The 20503-nt window shown below is 40.6% G+C and overlaps 1 long non-coding RNA gene across 1 annotated transcript in view; it reads left to right on the forward strand.

The window, feature by feature from the left end:
• Positions 1 to 20503, forward strand: part of LOC120309385 — a 45498-nt gene that overhangs the window by 19724 nt on the left and 5271 nt on the right. The window lies entirely within an intron of this gene.

Below are 20503 nucleotides of genomic sequence, written 5' to 3' on the forward strand. Positions count from 1 at the left end.
TTAAGTGCTGAAGCTGCTTCTTCTCATACACTAATCATAGAGATTAAACTAACCACAGATTGGCCATTGTTCCCCTTTGTTATTTTTTGCTCTAGTCTTCCAGATCAGCCTCTCACTACATGAAACCACTGGGAGAGAAAATCCACTGGTATGAGATTAGGTATCATCAATATGTTGTTGTTATCCAGTTGTACATCTTGACTCCACTGAATAGGAGATGCAGCAGAGGCCCTATCCTAGTATCTGAAAGTTGTGAGATTGTGGATGGAACAAATGTAGGCTTAACCTCAGCAAGAAAGAAAGGCTGTGGGTATGGAAACTAATAACAACAACAAAAAGCTCATTAGAACAAAACAATGGTTTAGAGCAGGGGTCCCCAAGCCCCAGTCCCGTGGACTGGTACGGGGCCATGGCATGCCAGCAACCGGTCTGCACAAACAAGCAAAGCCCCATCTGCGAGATGCAGGCAGCACACAAAACCACACACCCTCCAGTCCGCGGAAAAACCTCTCTCCATGGAACTGGTCCCTGGTGCCCAAAAGGTTGGGGACCTCTGGTTTACGGGAAAGAACAAAATGCAGAACTTCTCAAAGTTCACAAACATTTGGTATATAGGTTAGCCTTTCTTTCTTAATTTAGTGGTTTTGATTGGGCCTTCTTCCTTTTCTTGCTTGCAAAATCATTAGAGAAGGAATAAAACCAGTTTCAGATATAGATTTTCCTTGCCTGCTGGAGTATCACATGGACAGTTCCTAATATTTCAACCCATCACAACTAACCTGATAGAGGAGTAAAATCTAAGTAACAGTACTAAGTACTGACAAGAAAATATGATTGAACTCAGTGGAATGTTTTCATCTGCTGTGCTGCTTCTCCAAGTCACAATTAATGCCAGATTATTCTAAAGTTGTATTTTGAAGAGCTCCAATAATTTATAGCCAGCTTTCAACTTTCAAATTTCAGTGTTCCGTAGAACAAAATAAACACATCCTGGTGGTGTGTTTTTGTATTCTCCTGCTCAAGCAGAGTATTATAGGCTCCAGGTAGACTGGCTTGACTTTCAATGGCCAAAGCCACAGAAAATTGTAGGGACAGAGAACAATCCTGAAGGGTGTTCCTTAATCCATTCCTTTAGCATTTCTCCTTGATAAAGAATGCTTATTATTCTATTTGGAAAAAGAAAGGTGGGTCCTTGGGAACACTGCCATAGCATAACTGGCCTTCCTTAATAGTAAGGACTATATAATTTACAGCCTTTTATTTTCTTTTTTCAAAACACAAATACCAGATTACACAAAGAGATATTTTGCCACTGTTATTAGAGCAGACCCAGAAGAATAGGTAGAGAGGCATTTCTTCCAGAAAGATGCAAAGCATAACTTGTGAGAGCAAGAAGAATTTTATGGTTTTTACTTTTGCTGCAAAGAAGCTAGGGAGGATTTCAAATCATGAGATTGTTTTTCTTCCACAAAGAAATAAATATGTGGTGGACATGGGTCTAGATCAGAAGTATTTAATTTTTTTATATTTATTTGAGGTTATTGCTCTCACCATTGTATTCCTTCTGGCCCTGCTGGATGATATGGATCCATCCAAAATATCTGCTAAGTGTCAGGCTGCTGATTCACAGGCTACTCCATCATTGTATCTGTAGCTGCACCTATATGTCCACTTATTTATTTAAAATATCCCACTGAATTCAATTAGCCTCCTACTTGAGCATATAAATATAGGATTGCTCTAAAATATTTTTTTAAATGAGCATAATTCCCTTAATGACTTTTAAAAACCATAGTGGACTAAGAAATGTTTTAACCAAACGATTAACCACAAAGCGTTTTAAGCAAATAGCAATTAAAAGATCAGGAGGTGAAATGCCGCTTAGTGTTAAAATGCTTGAGGACAGAGAGGTAGAATGTTTTAAAGCTCTATATTAAAGGTGGGGTGTTTTTTTTTTCATTAACCTGCTATTGTACAGGCATTTTAATAACATCAAAATACAGATAAAGAAGATATTTTGATGCAAATTAAAAGACTGATGGAATATGCTGATAAAATAGCAGACAGGTAGTCAGTTACAATGGGATGAAGGGCAGCAGATGCAATGTAACAGGCTCTGCCCCCCCACCCCACCCCCACTCCAGAGGGTCTGGCATATATCAAAACCACCTATCTTTAAAACTACAGAAAAGTGCTAAGGCTGCTCAGGCAACAGAGTCTGTGGACTGGCCTGATATTCCCACTATGCCGCAAAAATATTTTTTTCTGTTCCCCCCCACTAAAGGAAAGGAAAGGAAAGGAAAGGAAAGGAAAGGAAAAGAAACTTGATGGATATGTGATCAATGATAACCTTACCTAGATGACTTGGAAAAGGTGAACGGATAAAGTATGGCAATTCCAAAAGAGATGTCTAATGGAAGCATTCCTAGAGCTACAGGGAGTAAAGGATCTTGTGTATCCCATCAACGAGGAGGTATCCACTGGCAGGATCTAGGAGAGGGGCCTTCTCAGCCCAGAGATGAGGCAAGCCCACCCTTTTCCAGTTTTCCAAAAGAGTCTTAAATCCTGATTTTGTCAATTAGTATGAGGGTCTAAAAGTTTGATGCAGCTCTGGGGATGGCTGGTGGCCTGAGAACACTTCCACTGCCTTGTTAATCTCCTAGCCTTTGAATTTTAATCTGATTCTATTTGTAAATTTTACCTTGTTTTTAATCCTATTTTTAAGCTATGTTTTTATTTGTGTATTTATGGTTTAATTATCTTGTTCTAAACTGCCCAGAGTCACTTAAGTGAGATCAGTGAGGTAGAACTGAATGAATGAATGAATGAATGAATGAATGAATGAATGAATGAATACCACTGATCATCAGTGCTATTCCCTTTTCCCCTTACAGGGGAACAGTATGCATTGATTTCACAGGATGGTTGGCTACATACTGAATAAAAACAGCAACATAAAGCATGTGCAAGGCAATGTGTTGCAAATATCCAATACACTCTCCTCCTCCTCCTGTTTTCTCCACAACAACCCTGTGAGGTCGGTTAGGCTGAGAGAGAATGACTGGCCCAAGGTCATCCAGCTGTCTTTCATAACTATGGCCTCCCAGTCTTAATCACCAACTGGTGTATGCATGATGCAAGCACAAAAAATAGTCCTAGGGATTTATATTCCTATAGCATCCTTATCAAGCTTTACTACCTTAGGATAGGTCTGGAGTAACAGACTTCCAAGAGTTCAAGAAATGCATCTCACAATTCTAGCAAAATAGGAGATGTGAACTTAGATATTCTGTTCCCAATAGAAAGGGCTGTCCATAATTCTGTTTTAGTCCCCCCAGTCATCAACAGGAGCAAAATAAATTATACAAAATAATAAAATGCTGCAAATCTACTTAATTATGCAGAGTGCCAAAGTATACCCAAACTGGTTTTAAAGTCTCTAGATGTTGCAATATTTTTAATCTTTGAGATTCAATTGTGGGGAAAAAAATATCTGGAAATTTATATACCCGCTTTCTCCCATCTAATATCATCTCAATGTATTGGATGACAATTTCCTTTATCAGTTGCTGGGATGTCAGAAGCTGTAGACCAACATATCTGAAGGGCATGTTTAAATTACTATTATTACTCTTAGTTCTTTCAATCCATGCGTGCACGCAATCATGAGAACTTGCAGCCTAACAGAAATATGGCATATAGACCTTTCAGACAGTTTTATGATAAAAAAAAACCAAAACCCTTCTCTTGCTTGCTCCTGTGCAACTTCAGCCACACTTCCTGGAAGATTATCTTCAAAGGAACATGGAGAAGATAGGATCTGACTAAACATATAAACTTCATTTCCTTGGAAAATAAAGAAGAGCGATAACTTGTTGGTTTGGACTATCTTAATGAAAGACTTGGAGAGTAAAGTAGAGGCCAAGTAGGAAATAACTTAGAGCCAAAAAAGAGATAGTTAAGTCCTCAGGCTATAAAATGGCATGTCTCCGGAAGGGTTCTCATGAAAGGGAAATAAAGCATACAATAGAACTATGGTCTCAATATTAGAAGTGAAGCCACATTATTAGTCACGGAAAGGATTAAGAACAAAGCTGACACTTATATGTTTTGGATACATAATGTAAAGCAGTGGTTCTCAACCTGTGGGTCGGGACACCATTTGGGGTCGAACGACCATTTCACGGGCGTCGCCAAACCACGCAGTCCACCATTTTTTCCCCCTTTTCCTTAGCTGTGCTACTCCCTTTTATTCTATTGGCTTTTGAAAGCCAATAGAATAGACTCTCTTGAATAGAGTCTAATTCTATTGGCTTTCAAAAGCCAATAGGAATTATCCAGGCTGTCTCTGCCCTGCTGAGTCCGACAAAAGTCCCATTCTGCAAACGGTGCTGCACCAGTTGAGTAGTCCTTGACTTATGACCGGTTGAGTAGTCCTCGACTTACGACCGGTTGGGGGTCGCGGCATTAAAAAGGTTGAGAACCACTGATGTAAAGGCATGTATCACTGGAGAAAGGCCCTCATGTTGGGCAACTGGAAAAGGGACCACAGAACACAAAGTAGTGAGATAATCTCACTGATGACACAAGCATGAGCTCAGGAGAACTCAGACAGAAAATCCTAATGAAATAATATGCATTGGGTCATGAAAAGTCAGAAGTAATTGAGTGATGCAAGAGCAAAACTGGAACTGCTGCAGTAAGATGGATGGTCACAGATGGCAGACAACAGACAGAAAAACTTCTAATACCTTGTTGCCGTTTTGTGGATATCGGGATTTTGGTAGGCCACATTTGGTAGCTCAAATCAAAAGGGCAGGGAGCAGAGGAATGTGACTTGAGTGGTTACTCCAGTTGGTGGGATTACCCTGGGGGGGGGGAGACAAACTCCTGATCCTGCTCTCTTATTCCCCATCTGCATTTATCATCACTGCAGACATTATCTTGTCCAACATCAAAAGCTCCCCCCCATTTGTCGAGGGACTCAACAGAGGGCCTTTTCTTCTCTTTGCCATTGGGCAATTTCCTCCCTTCAGTCTCAAGGGCAGTTTTTGCCCCCCAGTGAAATACAAAAAGTGCTGACACAGGGCCTTTGTATCTCTTCTGCTTTTCAAATTGGGCTATCTTTTATTTCCATTGATTGGAGCCCTCCCCCCAACTTCTCCCCACCCCAGTCCTATGTATTGCAAGAAAAGACTACTGCAAAAGGCGAAGAAGTCCTGGTCTTGCTCTGTTCATAGGACAGAGCGGCCTGTGAGATTTAATTAAACAGAATGACACCCGAGGCCCTCTGTAAGAAGGCTTTGTTGCAACTCCAGGGAAGGGCAAGCAATGCACTGCAGTCCAGTTATTGACTGACCAAAGATATAGGAAGTGTTCTCTCCCTACAGACTGATGTTTCTGTTTCACAGCCAGCTTGGCTCCTTCATTTCTACAGCTCGAAATCCAATTCCCTTCAAATTCAAAGGACTGAGCTTTTGACTAATCTATCTACTCTCAAAAAATTGTCCTGATGGGTAGAATTCTGCTAGTTTAGTCCAGCATATTTGATAGGACATTAACAGAGAGATAGAATCTAGATGACATCAAGTGTTAGTACCACTTTATAATGCCTTAGTAAGACCACACTTGGAATACTGCATCCAGTTTTGGTCACCACGATATAAAAAAAGATGTTGAGACTCTAGAAAGAGTACAGAGAAGAGCAAAGAAGATGATTAGGAGACTGGAGACTAAAACATATGAAGAATGGGTGCAGGAATTGGTTATGTCTAGTTTAATGAAGAGAAGGATGAGGGGTGACATGATAGCAGTCTTCCATTATTTGAGGGGCTGTCACAAGGAAGAGGGGGACAACCTATACTCCAAAGCACCTGAACAAAAAGCAGTGGATGGAAACTAATCAAGGAGAAAACCAACCTAGAACTAAGGAGAAATTTCCTAACAGTGAGAACAATTAATCAGTGGAACGATTTGCCTCCAGAAGTTGTGGGTGCTCCAACACTGGAGGTCTTTAAGAAGAGATTGGACAGCTATCTGTCTGAAATTGTATAGGGTCTCCTGCTTGAGCAGAGGGTTGAACTAGAAGACCTCCAAGGTCTACTCCAACCCTCTTTTCTATTATTAGATTGGAACAGGCTCATCTACTATACAGCACTATGGCCCATGAGCTCCCTTCCTTATTTGCTTGGAAGTCAGCCTCATTAAACTCAGTGGGATTTGCTTCTCAGTAGGCACCTCTACATTTGGCAAATCATAAAGGCTTTCAGTGGCTGCAGCTCATGATGGCTCTTTGTCACTCCCAACATTGGAGGTATGGCTATTTCCTTGTTGCTGGAGAAGATAGGTGGGAGGGGTGCTTCACTCATTTGTGTTTGTGGGCATCTGGAGGCATCTGGCTGGGGAGCAGGAAATTGAATGCTGGACTAGATTGCTCTGATCCAGCAGAGCTCTTCTTTAGAATCTTCTCTGCAGAAATAAATATACTTTTCTGTGCCGCACGCTATAAGGAGATTTCAAAGGTCAGCCTGTTATATAGGGGCACAGTGGAGAAACTCACAGAATGAGAAGATTGGTGCAACCCTTGCTAGTTCATCCTCCCCTCTTGCTGTGGTAAATGGTAACTTCCTTCACAATTATTAATAATTGTTAATTATCAATCTTTTTTTCTTACAATTTATAACCTGTGTAGACAGTGGAACAGCATGCAACAATACCAAATGTCCTCAGCTCTTGTCTATAACTGACTAAAAGACATGACCAAGCACTTATAAGTAAAAAAAATTCTGCAATGCTACAGATTTAAAGATTCAAAGCTTTCTTTCTTTCTTTGTCTCATTCCAATGACTCATCTCTTTGCTAAGCATTTGCAGCAGACACCTAAAAGAGACTTAATCTAATCACCTTAGCCTATTGGTTGCCCAGCTGGAACAACTACCGTCTCTCTGGAGTTTTCCGTGAAAATACGGCTTAGTCTTCATAGTTGAAAATTGAGAGCCACTGGCCTCTGCCGCTTCTGGAATTCCAGTGGCCCCATCCAGCTGCAGCTTGCATGGCTGAGTTACGCTGAGGCTGAGTTTCTCAATAAGCCAGATCTGCTTCCTTCGTTCTGAGTTTCATTTTCTTTCAGAAAAGCAAACCACCCCTTTTGAAACAAACAAGCTCAATTCTTCAATAAATACCTTCACCTGGAAATAAGCTGGTTAAACTGTATTGCCCAAGATAAGATTGGTCTTAACTCTCATCTCCATGGCTGCTTGGTACAATATCTGCCAGGCTCTTCTTTGCCTACATGAATGCAAGATCTGCCCAAGAGGCTTTTCTGTCTCCTTAAGTGCAAATCATATGTCTGAACTATCCACCTGTTTAGACTGAGGCTGTCGTCTCACACCTGTTTTTTTATTTTTATTTATGCAAACAAAAAGATTTCTCCACCAGCACCACTGTAGTCTGACATATCCCAAGACACCAGTTTGGAGAAATCTGGGCCAATGGTTATTATCACTGAAAGATTATTGAATGCTATTTTGCAGGAGTGGAGGGAATATGGAAACGGGAACATGTTAGCTGCACATGAGTGTAGGGGATAGATAGAGGGAATAGAAGCGGGTTTCCCACATAGGCTGGACCACCTGTGGATGAGCAAGTTAAACCACTTCCGGCCCTTGGGCTAATTTTAAAACTCACTTGCAAGACGATCATATACGTGTCCTCCTTTTGCTGTCCCTTATCGGAAAGAGGAAGGGTATCACAAAGAAAGGGAAAAGGGATGTCTTAGAGCAGGGGTCTTCAAACTTGGCCGTTTTATGACTTGTGGACTTCAACTCCCAGAATTCCTCATCCAGGCACGCTGGCTGAGGAATTCTGGGAGTTCAAGTCCACAAGTCATAAAAGGGCCAAGTTTGAAGACCCCTGTCTTAGAAAGATAACGAGTGTGTCCTTCAATTGAAAAAGGGGTTCCCTTCAACTTAGAAGATCTCTCATAAGATCTCGTTGCTCACCATACTGTACACCTTTCAGAACCAGTGGTGGATTTAGAAATTATGCCCGCTTCTATACATGCACATGTGCCTACCTGCCCACACAAAACCAGGCTCTCTTTGCTTTCTAGTGTTTAAAGATGGAATGGTTGTTTTGTGAGTGTGTCTGTGTAAACTGGCAGCCTCAAATTCTAAAACATCTGAGTCTTCCACTGTAGATGAACGTTTCTTGTTTTAATGCTTTCTTATGACACAGTCTCCTATAAAGCACTGTGGATCGGGGAGACAATTGTAGTCCACAGTCATGTTTCTTGAGATGGGTGCCAAGATAAATATGATAGATGGATAGATGAGAGAGAGACATAGGCAGAGACCATAGTGTATCTCTCTTATCAGAAAGTTACATTTTTAGGTAAAAGGAATGTTCAAACATGTGATTCTCCAAATGGAGCCTCAACAAGTACAGTCCTTCCCTCCTCCTGAAAGTGTATCATTTCCTTCTGCTAAAGGTCCCAACAAAGTGCTTATCCCCAGTTCCTGAGTGATCATATTCAAAGAAAGGAATTCAATGTCAGATGCAAAATACTATGATTTTTCACACATTGCTAAGATGTGTAGTAGATACAATAGATTTCAAAATTTATTCCAGTAATGGAGTTTATCAGAATTTAATTGGAAAGAGAAAGCAAAGGAGATAAGAAAACAAATTTAGGACAAGTCCAACGACAGCTACAATGGTGGAACAGGGTAGATATTATAAATCAGGTTTGATGGGAGCAATATCATAATTGGCCTGGATATTCCATGGCTCCCCAAAGTGAAACTGATATTTTGTTACTGTCTTTTGGAAATGAAGTGTGCAAATATTCAAACAACACAAGTCTCTTTAGTTCAATGTTTCTCAACTTTGACAACTTGAAGAAGTATTGACTTCAACTCCCAGAATTCTCCAGACACCTTATCTGTCTGGGGAATTCTGTGAGTTGAAGTTCATACATCTTCAAGTTGCCAAGATTAAGAAGCACTGCTTTAGTCTGTACCACAAATTCTCTTTAAATATTGACATTGGAAAGCTTCTGTAAAATTCTTCTACAGCTGAATCTAGTTCATCAGAAATCATTTAGAATAGAATTCTTTATTGGTCAAGTGTGGTTGAATATACAAGAATTTGTCTCCAGTGCATAAGCTCTCAGTGTACATAAAGCAACAAGTGATAAATCATGATCATAATCAACATAAAAATACATTCATCATAATCATAAGATACAACACTTAATGATAATCATAGGATATTAAATAAGCAAAGAACATAAATCATACTAGGATACTAAATAAAACAATATAAATTGTAAGATACAAGCAACAGAGTTATAGTCATAAGAAGATAAGGAGATAGGTAATAGGAAAGATGAGGAGAATAATAGTAATACAGCCTTACTAAGTAGTTTGACAGAGTTGTAGGAATTAGTTGTTTAGCAGAGTGATGGCATGGGGAAAAAAACTGTCCTTATATCTAGTCATTCTGCTGTGCAATGTCCTATAGCAGGTATGTCAAACTGCCGGCCCGCAGGCTGGATGCGTCATGCCGAAACTGCGCCCACCCCATTGCTGGCAATGGGGAAAAAGTCACAATACATTGCGCGATGTCACATGACGTCGCGAGTTTGACAGCCTGCCCTATAGCGTCGTCTTGAGGGAAGAAGTTGAAACAGTTTGTCCAGGATTCGAGGGGTCTGTAGATATTTTCATAGCCCTCTTTCTGGCTCATGCAGATCCTCAGTGGAAGGTAGGCTGGTAGCAATTGTTTTTCTGCAGTTCTAACTATCTGTTGACGTTTGTGTCTGTCTTGTTTGGTTGCAGTGCCAAACCAGATGGTTATAGAGGTGCAAATGACAGACTCAGTAATTCCTTTGTAGAGCTGTATCAGCAGCTCCTTGGGCAGTCTGAGCTTTCTGAGTGGCGCAGAAAGAACATTCTTTGTTGTGCTTTTTTGATGACATTTTTGATGTTAGGTGCCATTTTAAATCTTGAGATATTATAGAACCTAGAAACTTGAAAGTCTCTATTGTTGATAGTGTGTTGTCTAGTATTGTAAGAGATGGTAGATTAGGAGGGTTTCTCCTAAAATCTACTATCATTTCTATAGTTTTGAGTGTGTTCAGTTCAAGATTCCGGCTGTACCAAAAGGCTAATTGTTCAACTTCCCATCTGTGTGCAGATTTGTAGTTGTCTCGAATGAGACCAATCACTGTTGTATCATCTGCAAACTTCAGTACTTTTAACAGAGGGATCCTTTGAGATGCAGTCATTTGTATATAGACAGAAGAGAGCACACAGCCCTGGGGGTCCCCTGTGCTAATTGTACAGGTATCTGATGTGATTTTGCCTAGCTTTACCTGCTGCTTCCTGTTAAAAAGCTTATGATCCACTTACAAGCATGGTCAGGCACGGCGAGCTGAATCAGTTTAGTTAGAAGAATATCTGGAATGATGATATTGAATGCCGAGCTGAAGTTTACAAAAAGGGCCCTTGCATAGGTCCTTGGGGATTCAACTTGTTGTAGGATGTAGTGCAGAGCTACATTAACAAATTTGTTATATTAACAAATAATGAATCATTTATCGCCACCAGTATAAGATCTGCAAGTCTTCTCTTTCAAAAGTAATTAAGATTGTGCTGATGACGGCTGCACAAAACAAGGAAACACACCACCAAGGATTTCTAAATTTCTGTATGAAAACTTGTCTAGGATGGAGGAACCACAGAAGATGGGTATGGAATGTTTTGCACATTAAATATACTCGATATATGCTGAAATATTGGAGAGTGTCAAAACCTGAAAAAAAAAATGTAAACCGCAACACATGAAGAAAAATAGAACTCCATCTCAACAGACTCCAGATAGAAAACTGGGTTTCCTGCAGTGTAATGTATAAATCGGCCCTTAATGGCTGCAAGTAGAGTGCTAAAGCTTGCAATAGCAAATAAAAGATGTGTGTGCGCGTCTGTGTGTATTTGTATGCCTTAAGATGCCTGTCATTAGCACAGCCTCTGGGAAAAATTACAGCAGGAAAGCTATTTGTCATTCTCTCTGGAGTTGTCCAGAAGCTCCTTTGGGTTCAGATTAAAGGAAGTGACCCTTATGTGGATCAGGAAGCCCCGTTCCAAGGGAAGCAAATTTCCATATATGACTGGAACTTGGCAGTGTGGAGTGGTGCTCTCTCTTTGACAAACAGACCAATCTGGAGCTCTGAAGGGGATTTGAAAAGTCAAACACAGGAGTCAGACGTCAGCTGTAATGGCAAAAATTACATTGCCCTTCACCTTTTAAAGAAAGGACTCCTTTCAAACAGCAGTAACTTCCAGGATCTGGTCTACAAAGAATTATTTCATATATTAACTTTACCGTAGACATGCTACAATGATAGGCAGGTGCATGAAATGTGCAGCTGCTCAGGGGATTTTTCCTGAGATTGTAGCATTCAGGATGTAGTGCTGTTTGCCAACAGCAGGAAAAATGTGGAAATGAATGTTCAGAAAAAGTGGAAACAAGCAGCATTTCCTCAGCTTTGAATAAACGGAAATTCATACTGGAGAGCAGCTTCATGTAGATCCCAGCCTCTTGGCCTCAAATCCCACAGGATTGGAAAGTGTTGGATGCTTTTTGGCAGGAATAGCCAACACTCCAGATGATAAGCTTAAGAGACAGACTTGAAATTGGGCGCTATATAACAAAATGCAATTCAATGGTGAAAAAAGTAAGGTTCTACATGTAGGCAAGAAAAACCAAACACACAGGTATAGTACAGGGGGTACCTTGCTCAATAGTAGTAACTGTGAGAGGGACCTCGGAGTCCTAGTGGACAATCACTTAAATATGAGCTAGCAGTGTGCTGCAGCTGCCAAAAAAGCCAACACAGTGCTAGGCTGCATTAACAGAGGGATAGAATCAAGATCATGTGAAGTGTTAATACCACTTTACAATGCCTTGGTAAGGCCACACTTGGAATACTGCATCCACTTTTGATCACCACAATGTAAAAAAGATGTTGAGACTCTAGAGAGTACAGAGAAGAGCAACAAAGATGATTAGGGGACTGGAGGCTAAAACATATAAGGAACGGTTGCTGGGATTGGGTATGTCTACTTTAATGAAGAGAAGGACGAGGGGGGACATGATAGCAGTGTTCCAATATCTCAAGGGTTACCACAAAGAAGAGGGAGTCAAGCTATTCTTCAAAGCACCTGAAGGCAGGACAAGAAGCAACAGATGGAAACTAACCAAAGAAAGAAGCAACCTAGAACTAAGGAGAAATTTCCTGACAGAACGAATAATCAATGGAACAACCTGCCTCCAGAAGTTGTGAATGCTCCAACACTGGAAGTTTTTTAAGAAGAGACTGGACAGCCATTTGTCTGAAATGATATAGGCTTTCCAGCCAGAGCAAGGGGTTGGACTAGAGGGAATCATCATCATCATCATCATCATCATCATCATCACCATCATCATCTTTTATTCATTAAATATGAACCTCAGTCAACTGAACATTCAAATTGGCTGGTGCTGATGGTTGACACGGGTTGCTACCAGCATCGTAGGTATCAACCAGGTACCTCCTTAAAATGTAAGATGTTCCGAGTAGCGCAGTTTTTTGTAGCATTGCTGGAGTTATTGCAGGAAGCTGCAGTTTCTTGATGTATTTTGCGAAGTTTTTGGACATAATTCCCAGTGCCCCGATGACAATGGGTATCACTGTTACACGTCTCATCCATAATCATGCAGTTTTGATGGTCAGGTTGCGATATTTCATAATTTTTTCCAGTTCTTTTTCTTCCACTCTGGCATCTCCTGGTACAGCAGTATCAATCAGCTGTACGCCTTGGTTCTCTACAATTGTGATATCTGGCATGCTGTGTTCCAAAAGGCGATCTGTCTGTATTTGAAAGTCCCACAAGGTCTTCACCCTCTCATTCTCAACACCTTTTCCCACCCTTTGACTCTACACTTTTTCCCATGACTTTTCAGACACATGCAATTGTGTCCGTATTTTTTACATAATGCCCAGTGGATTAATTTAGCAACTCGGTCATGTCTTAATCCATTATTAATCCATTATAATCCATTATAAACTATCATCATCATCATCATCATGCACAGTATATTAAAGTCCAGGGATGATTTAGGACATGTTCCTACTTGGATTATGACAAAGATGGTGGCTTCTTCCTGCTCCCTAAAAAGAAGACAATTGAGTCATTGGTTGAATTTTATTGCAAATCCCCATGGACCTTTTCACAGGAGTTTAGTTTGTGTACCATAGAGATGGCAAGCTGTAGAGCAGTGGTTCTTAACCTTTTTGAACAAATCGCCCCCTTGAGCCAATGAGAAAGTTGTCATCGCCCACCTTCCCCAACATAACCTCTCAATCACAACATAGGAAATAATTCTTCAATTTATGCAAACACTTTTTTTGTTTTCTTTAAAATTGTCATCAGGACATATTGATGCAAATAATTTATTTCCAGTCTTTTTCCCATATCTCCCATATTCTGGCCAATGGCGTGCCACTGTATGGGTAGAGGCTGCTGCGCAATGCGCATGAAGATAAGCGATGCATATTCACATATGTACGGCATTCTGTACTGAAGCTAGCTGGAAGAACATTTGAAAACACAATTCAATCCACTAATAGCGAGCGAATTGATGTTTTTGTACGACAGATATACAGCCATTCACTGTTCGAAAAAGTCTCAAAAGTGTCCCCAAAACTTCTCGCTCCATCGCCCCCATATCGCCCCCTTTTCATTCCTTTGCCCCCGCATCTCCCCTTTTCGTTCCATCGCCCCCCTGAAAAATGAAATCGCCCCTTGGGGGGCAATATCACCCAGGTTAAGAACCACTGCTGTAGGGTATATACAGTTTTCTTAAACTGGGGCTCAGCCTCTTCTGCCTTCTCTAATACTAAGCCCTATTACGCGCAACCTGAGAATATTCAGCTAAAGTAGGGTTTTCACCCTTAAACTTCAATGAAGCCTAGCCTAAACCCAAACCCTAATTTCATCCTTACTGTAATGGAAATATCTATATACTAACCCTTGCCCAAGGACTTAATCTCAACCACACTATTAACCCTACTGTGACCATTAAAAACTCTCCCTGAAGCAAATCCTTGAACTAAATTTAATAACAAGCCAAATGAATCTTAGCTAACCCAATATTAATAGGAATATTTACATAATCCTAGACTCAGCACACATTTCCAACTACAATCTAAATCTAATTCTATCACTAAGCATAAAATCTGTTTCCTAGGCCTAATTACAATAAATTTATCCTCGATCAAGCTTAACACTAGCTTAATGTCACCCTAATGCCAATATTCAAATATTAAGTTTAATCCTAAACAGAATTCCCTTCTAGCCATAATATAAATCTAACCCAAACTTGCCCTGGTGTCAATCAACATTAAATTAATCAATTAAACCCTTAACCAAATACTGTAACCTATCAGATTATATATTTGTATTGCTTTGAGAGTGTTCAGATGCCCTCAAAGACCTACTCTAAAATTAAGTGAAGAATTAACTTTAGAAAAAATTGTTATGGTCTGTGGTAATTTTACACTGAAGTTACAATTTGGATTAAGTGCTGGCCTAAGCATTGGGTTAACTATTAGTTCAGCATTAGAGTGAAGTTTGGGTTACAGTTAAATTTCTTTAATATCTACAGCACAGGTGTCAAACTTACGACATCATGTGACCTGTCGCGATGTATCGTGGCTTTTTTCCCATTGATGGCAATGGGGTGGGCGCGGTTTTGGCCGTTTGACACCCCTGATCTATAGCAAAATTTAGAGTGAGGGCTAGCTTTAGTCAATAATTTATGTGATTAGTAATAGCCTTAGGTTTATATTATGCTTGGGATATTTAGGAGAGGAGTCAAGATTAGGGAATATATATTTCATTTAGGTTAAGATGTCTTAACATCCATGATAAGATTTATTGTGAAGGTTACCATTAGGAAGTAACTTTTAGAGTTAGTGGAGTTCTTGGATTTGGAACAAATACTGGTATAAGGGTTGGATGAAACCTTTGCTTTGGCATAAAGCTACAGTTAGAATTAGAGTTAGGGCTATGGTTCAGCTACATTAATATTTAAGATTGTGCTTAGCGGGATGCTTAGAGTAAAGATGAACCTCAATGAAGCCTATCCATAACTTAACTTCACCTAATGCCAATAACAATATTTACTCTAGCCCTAACCCAGCATTCATTTCCAAATGTAACATAAACTCAACCATACCACTATCCATAAAATTTCACCTTCATTCTAACCATCACTCTAAATGTTAAGAGTATACCACAGTGAAGCCTAAACTAACCTTAAATTCATTATAATGGCACTACAAATATTTTTCCTAAGCCTTACCACAGGACTCGTTCCCAGATATAACACAAACCTAAGACCACAGCTAACCATAAAACTCACCTTAATGCTAATTCTTACATAAACCTTTTGCATATATATTAAGAAATTGTAGCCTGAATCCTAACTTCACTCTAATGTCAACAGAAATATATCCCCCAATCTCATTCAATGTGAACAGGAACAGAAACCTAAAACTACCACTAACCACACAGACATATACAAAAATCACCTAATGTTATTTCTCATGGTAAATTTGGATTCAGATCTCAAGGAAGCCTAACCCAATCTAAACTTGCCCTAATTTCAGTTCAAAGATGAACCTTAACCCTAACTCCAGTGCTCATTCCCAACTGTAATATAAACCTAAGCCAGTGATGGCGAACCTTTTAGAGACCGAGTGCCCAAACTGCAACCTAAAGCCTACTTATGTATTGTCGAGTGCCGAGTGGTGTGGCCCATTGGCTGGGCGTGGCCAATTGGCTGGGCGTGGCCAATTGGCTGGGCATGGCTGCAGTTGTAACGGCAGAACTGAGTGGGACTAAAAAGTTCAATCAATCAATTCCAACTTTGCGAGTTCTTTTTTTTCCCGTGAGAAGTTGAAATTGATTGATTGAACCTCTTTTTTTTTTTTGCACATGGCAGTGGAGGCCTAAAGCAAAAAGGTTTTAGAAACCCAGCTGAAGGCCTAGGACTGGGGCAATGGCGCGTGTGCCCACAGAGAGGGCTCTGAGTGCCGCCTCTGGCACCCGTGCCATAGGTTCGCCACCACTGACCTAAGCTATTCTAACCATTCAAATATACTCTCGGATACCAAAAGTTGGGTTCAGGAAATAGGGGTGCTCTGTCATTGAACTGCCTCCTTATATACCTAAAAGACGGACTGGAGTGACTGTTTTCGTGTGATCAAAGATAAATGTGGTTTGCCAAATTGTGCTGTATAATTTTTAAAAAAATATATAGCTGCTTTTTATCTTTTATTATTTGTTTTCCTTTTTTGTAACATTAAACATAACATTAAAAAAAATGCTATCCTTAATACTAGATCATACCTAAATCCACCAGGAAAGCTGTACCTAATCCTGAATTCATTCTATCACCTCCACAAATATTAAACCCACAATCTTTGCTAACTGTAACATAAATCCAAGTCACTGCTAAGCAGAAAAGTTCATTCCTAGTGGTAACCCTGACACCAATTATAGTCCTGATTTAACCTTAACACCACCTTCACCCCAAAATAGTACCCCTAACCATAATCCCATCCCTCATTCCCAATCTAAGCCTACCACAAAGCAAAAAAACTCATTCTAATACTAACCCTCACCTCATTTTTTTTATTGACCAGAAGGAAGCCTACATAAATATCTACTGTCTGGAAGATGAATCATGGCGATTGGACTTTTTTCTTGTTGGTTCGAAACTTTTCACTGCTTATCCAAGTAGTTCCTTCAGTATGAAACAGCAAAAAAAGAAGCTGAGTTGCCATGACTCAACTTCTAGACAACTCTACCTGGATGACTGAGAATCTCCATCAGCATAAATGCCTACCATTTGCCTAACAGGAGAGGATGGACTAGAAGACCTTCAAAGTCCCTTCCAACTCTATGATTCTAGAATTCTATGATTTTAATGGAAATAAAAATATATCCTAACCATCATCTCAACTAGTTTGTTTATAGTTGATGGACTACTGAATAACAGAATAACAGAATTGTCCCAACTCTGTTATTCTGTTATTCAATAGCCCATCACAGAGATTAAGATTGGCTGACCTCACAGGAATGATAGGAAAAACCTTCCTATTGTTATAGAAAACGGTGTGGGTCCAAAAATAAAATAGAGGCAGATGTTTAGTGTTGTTGGAAAGTGGGACCAAGGGCTGGATCTGGATGAGAAAGATTTTTCTTCATCATGACTGAAACATTTGAATAGGGACAAACCAGTATGAATCATCTATCACTAAAGAAAAATAAAGAAAAGCTGAATATCAGGATTGAGGATATTTGTGGAAACTTAATTTCCTGTATTCATGTAGTTCTTATCCAAATCTTATGATATTTACTAAAGCCACAAGAAAACAATATTAGAAAAGACCAAGTTGGTGAGTTGCTAGTCTACAAGCCTTTTAGAAAGAGAGCCATTTCAGTCAGAGGTAGCAAAAAACTCAAGAGAAGTCTAGCAGCACCTTTTCTGACTAACAAATGTTATTAATAGCTTTTGTGATGTTCCTCTGATAAAATAAGCTGTAACTCATGAAAGCTTATGCTTTTTAATTACATTCATTAAACGGAAAAGATGCTGCCAGATTTCTCCTGGTTTTGGGGTTCAAATGTAGAGATTGTTTGGCTTATGCATTTAAACTAGGACTTACAACACAAGGGACAGAGATTAGTGCTTCACTTGCTTTCCCAGAAACTACCAATCCGAAGATTCTTTGTGCATTGGAAGGAGAAATACGGTAGAAGGAAGACAGCTGATTGAAACTATAAAGGTCTATAATGATCAAGAATTGTTATTCCAGGGACAGTGGGAGCTAGTACTGCTGATTTACTACTCCACTATATGTCCATATATCAGTAAATGTCAAATTTATCCCCATTCCATGATGTTTATAGAAGTGTTTCTCAACCTTGGCAGCTTTTGGATGGGTGGACTTCAATTCCCAGAATTCCCCAGCCAGTCATGCATCTGAAAGCTGCCAAGGTTGAGAACACTGGCCTGAAAGTTTTTATATTATTATTTGTCCTTCCTCCAAAGCATCACCAATTCATCCCAGTGCTACTGCATCCTTGTCCCCACCAGTTATGGCTTATAAGCACTGTCAACATGGAAGTCGGATCTTTCAGCCTTGGGTTGCACTGGTGCCAACAAACTAATGAGCTACCCAACTCTTTGAAGAGTGGAAGGGTTATGCTCTACATCTAGCAGTTTGTTTATTTATTTAGTAAACATATATGCCACCTACCTCACCTAGAGTTGATTCTAGTCAGCAGTACAACCATACAAAAACAAAACAAAACCTTAGCACAAAACAATGCATAATAACACTATAACTGGTTTAAAATTAACAAGATGGGAAGGAAGGAAGCATGATGCACATAGGGAGGAAGTAGGTTCTTATCTTTAAGGTGACCAACTTTTTTACAACAAAAAGGAGGACACGAATAAATTGAAGAAAAAAATATCGTAAATAAAAGAAACATTGTATTTATTGCAACAATAATACAGAATACACTATAATACGATAAATGCATAATAAAAACCATTTGTAACAATAACGTTTTATATTGTAATTATGCTTACATGCCTATTAATTATTTAAATGAGCACTTTTCCATTGAATGAATATTTTTTGTCAATGTATCATCTTCTAACAATATATTGGAAATATCTGAACAAGAAATATCCTTCATATTGAATTTTACGGCAAGTGCTGCAGCTAGAGTATCAACATTCAATCTCGATTTCTCACTTGTCCAAAAATCTACACAGCTGGATTGCGTGGGGATGGGCGGCGGAGGCAGGTGTTGTGAGCCAGGTGCTCCAGGACAGCCATGTAGGTGCGCAGGGTGAGGTGGTGGCAGCACAGGTCAGCACTGCATAGACCACCAGCTGGTGCAGCCCATGGAAGGTCAACTGCCCGCCATGCCCCCGCCCATAACTGCCCCGCCAGCACCACTGCCTTGCCATGGAGAGGCGGCCTTGCGGCTCGCAAAGCACCAGCAGAGCCAGCTCTGGCCCTGCAGCCGCCCCCCAGCACTACTGCCCACCCTGTGCATCCCTGTAGAGCCGGCCCCATGGCTCGCAAAGGCAAAGCACCAGCCGTGCCGGCTCTGGCCCTGCAGCTACCACCCCCCAGCCGCCCCCCAGCACCACCGCCCACCCTGCACATCCCGGTAGAGCCGGCCACACAGCTTGCAAAGGCAAAGCACCAGCCGTGCCGGCTCCGGCCCTGCAGCCACCCCCCCAGCCGCCCCCCCAGTACCACTGCCCACCCTGCACATCCCCGTAGAGCCGTCCCCGCAGCTTGCAAAGCACCAGCCGTGCTGGCTCCGGCCCTGCAGCCACCCCCCAGCCGCCCCCCAGCACCACTGCCTACCCTGTGCATCCCTGTGTAGAATCGAACAGGGAAGATCAAGAGAAACTTACCGCTCCAGTCTCCTCCAGCTATCTGCAGAACTAAGTAGGAGATGGTGTAGTTGGGTAGCAGTGAGGGGTGCAAAGTTCCTGCAACTTGCACGTGCAAAGTTTGCCACCTGGGTGTTTTGGCGCACTCAGCAGCAATTCCTATTGGCTTTTGAAAGCCAATGGGGGAGTAGCACAGCTCAGGCAAAAGTTGAAAAAAAATATCAAAAAATGGTCCCGGAACGCCTTCTGAGCGTTCTATGAGGAAAAGAAAGCCCTGCAGATAAGTCTTCAAATATAGAAAAAGAGGACATTTAGGAAGACATTTTCGAGGGAGGACAGAACTCCCAAAAGGAGGACTGTCCTCCCAAAAGGAGGATGGTATATGGAAAAGGAGGACATTTAGGAGGACACTTTTTGAGGGAGGACAGAACTCCAAAAAGGAGGACTGTCCTTCCAAAAGGAGGACGGTTGGTCACCTTATTATCTTAGTTCATTAACCAACTTCAGAATGACAGGCCCCATTGGGTGAAGTTTGCTTCACTTTGTTCTCAGGAGAAAGAGTTGCTAGGAAGAGAAGCATATAGCAGGTCAGTTTGGAGAAACAAGCATGCAAACACCCCAAAACTTTGTGGTCAGGAACTGCAGGAGGATTTTTTTTTTTTTTTTTTTGCAGCAGATACCGGTAGTAACCAGTATTGTGTGAAAGTATCAAAGTGCCCAATAACAGCAAATGCAAAATTTTTCCTCAGTGTGCTTGACTGCTATAAATGCAAATCACTAAGTCAGAAGCATTGACAAGTCAAACCAAAAGAACTAAAAAAGAAAAAAAAATCTAGCCACTTTGTCTATGTAAAGTTGCAATGGGAAATTGAAGATGAAAAACATGCTAGAAGTGAACTATAATGTGAACTTATGTGTTTTTAATTGTTATTAGGAGGATGAACCAATAGGAGCGTCTGGCCTTCAA

This window comes from Crotalus tigris, unplaced genomic scaffold, assembly GCF_016545835.1.
Source record: "Crotalus tigris isolate CLP2741 ecotype Arizona unplaced genomic scaffold, ASM1654583v1 scf7180000017551.9496454, whole genome shotgun sequence".
NCBI lineage: Eukaryota > Metazoa > Chordata > Lepidosauria > Squamata > Viperidae > Crotalus > Crotalus tigris.